A 2,982-nucleotide genomic window follows, 5' to 3' on the forward strand; every position below is an offset into this window, starting at 1 on the left:
TTTATAAAATATCTTCTGTACAATAGGATATTTCCTTTAATTTATTAGTAAATTTACCATTACATCAATTTATTTAGTAAATTAGAATTTTTTCTTCCTATCCCACATATATTTCACCAGCAGGTAATCCCACCCTATCTCCCCACCTCATCCCATTTCATTTTCACATGGTCTCCAAAGGGTGGAATCACTTGGGAATTTCTCAAGCTCATGAGAACTTCTAATTTGCCTTTAAAATATGTCAAATCTAAAAGTTTTTGAGATACAAAATTTATTTTAATAATATGTTGAGTGTTCTTAAAAATATTTCTAGCCTTTTATCCACTAATCCTACTCCTAGAAATTACTTCCTAGGAAAATACTTTTAAAATAACACACACACACACACACAAAATGTCTTCTAAGTTTGTTCTTTTTTCCCCCAAGTTGTTTTGTCTATTCTAGATCTTTTATACTTTCATATAAACTTCAGAATCAGCACACCACTTCTACAGAGTAGCTGGCTGGGATTTTTATTTGGATGGCTTGAATCTGTAGATCAATGTGGAAAGAATTGACATCTCGACAATATTGAGTCTTCTAATCTAGGAACATGGTATTTTTTGATTGACTTAGGTCTTCTTCAATTTTTCTCAGCAATGTGTTGTTTTTAAGTGTACATGTCTTGAACATCTTTTGTAAAATTTATCCTTAAGCATTTCATATTTTTGATGCTACTGTAAATGGGAAACTTTAATTTCAATTTCTGATTGTTCATTGTAGAAATACAATTCCCGGTATGTAGAAATACAGTTGGTTTTTGTATATTGATTTTGCCCCCTGCCACTAAACTCACTTTTCATTCTAATAGCTTACTTGCAGATTCTGTAGGATTTTTACATACATGATCATATCGTGTATGAGTAAAGAGAGATTTGTCTTTCTTTTCAATCTTTTTGCTTTTCTCTCTTTAGCTCTTTCCTTGTCATAGTGTTAGAACCTCCAGTACAATGTTGAATAGAAATAGTGGGAGTGGACATCTGTGATGGTTAATTTTATGTGTCATCTTGACTGGGTCATGGGGTGCTCAGATTAAACATTATTTCTGGGTGTCTTTGAGGGTTTCTGGATGAGATTAGCATATGAATCAATGAACTTAGTAAAATAGATTGCCCTCCTCAATGTGGGTAGGCATTATTTCATCCACTGAGAGCCTGAATAAAACAAAATGTGTAGAAAGGAGAAATTCATCCCTTTTTTCCTGCTTCATCGCTTGAACTGGGACATCTCATCTCATCTTCTCCTGCCCTTGGACTGGGATTTACAGCAATGGCTACTCTGGTTCCCAGGCTTTCAGACTTGAACTGAATTATACCCTTGGCTTTCCTTGGTCTCCATCCTGCAGGCAGTAGACTGTGGCACTTCTCAGCCTTCATAATCCCATGAACCAATTCCCATAATTAATCTTCATATATAACCTACCGTTAGTAGGTTTCAGTTTCTCTGAAGAACTCTGACAAACATAACATCCTTGCCTTGTTACTCATCTTAGGAGGGATATATTCAGCCTTTTACTGTTAATATGACACCACTTATAGGATTTTCATATATGCTTCTTACCAAGTTGAGAAAGTTCCCTTCTATTACTATTTTTCTGAGGCAATATTGCCCAACTGCAAAAATTGTCATCAGATGGGTATAATTATGAGTGATTAAAATATGTCTCAATCATGTTCTTTAATCTTGATGTATAGTATATTTTTAATAAAATTTTCATCAATATTAATAGCTGAGCCAGTTAGAACTCTTTTTACTTTAGATAGAAAACTCAACTCACACTGGCTGAAGAAAAAAGGGTGTTTATATGATTACATAACTGAATGTCAGACACAGGGACTTGGGTGATGACATTAGGGCCTAGTTTCTCTCTCCCAAGCTCTCTGCTCTTCTCCTTCTCTCTGGCATTATTCTTAGCTCCTCTAATCATGGTAAAAATGGCTGCAGAAGCTCCAGATCTTACATATTCTAAGCCTTAAGGCCATCGGTAAAGAGTATCTGCCTTTGTCTGAGAAGTCTTGATAAAAGTCTTGATGCATCTCCTTGGTCTGAGTTGGGTTCCTTGCTCATCCCTAAGTAAATTGGCCTGGCTGGAGGGTTGATGGGCTCAGGCCTAACGTCTAGCACACCACTGGGAATTAGGGTGGGACCAGAGCTAGTAAAAGCAAATGGTCTGTGCTATGGTCTGAATGTATCCCCCAAAGTTCGTGTATTGGAAACTCAATCCCCAATTTGGCAATGTTGGGAGGGGGGTATGAATAATGGGAGGTGTTTGGCACCACACTCATGAATGGATTAGTGCTGTTATCGAGTGAGTGGGTTAGTTATAAAAGGACTGGATTTGTTATCATCGGAATGGTTCCTCATAAAAGGAAAAGTTTGGCCCCCTCCTGCTCTGTTATCCTTCCACTCTTCTGTCATGTGAGGAACAGCATTCCTCCCTTCTGGAGGACGCAGCATTTAAGGCTTCATCTTGGAAGTGGAGATCAGCCCTTCGCCTGATACCAAACCTGCTGGCACCTTGATCTTGGACTTCCCAGCCCCTGGAACTGTAAGAAATAAGTTCGTGTTCATTATAAATTACCTACTCTGTTATATTCTGTTATAGTAACATAAAACAGACTAAGACAGTCTGAGAGTGGCAGGGGTACTGCCCAGAAAGGAAATAGATATAGTTACCAAACTTGGACTGGATTATGAGTAGCCAGAATCAATAACAGTCTACTGTACTAATATTTATTCAGCATACAATATGTAAAAGACACCTCACATTTCCTCATGTATTCCTCCTCAAAACAACTCTATAACATAGAGACTATGATTATTCTAAATTTACAATTGTGGAAACTGAGGTTCAAAGGTGTCATACAGCCCCAAAGTCATTCATTAACTTCAAAGGCCAAGCAACTAAACCTCCTACCCAACTGCCTCTCAGTTAACTCACTG

The sequence above is a fragment of the Propithecus coquereli genome, unplaced genomic scaffold, assembly GCF_000956105.1.
Source record: "Propithecus coquereli isolate 6110/MARCELLA unplaced genomic scaffold, Pcoq_1.0 Scaffold192, whole genome shotgun sequence".
Classification (NCBI taxonomy): domain Eukaryota; kingdom Metazoa; phylum Chordata; class Mammalia; order Primates; family Indriidae; genus Propithecus; species Propithecus coquereli.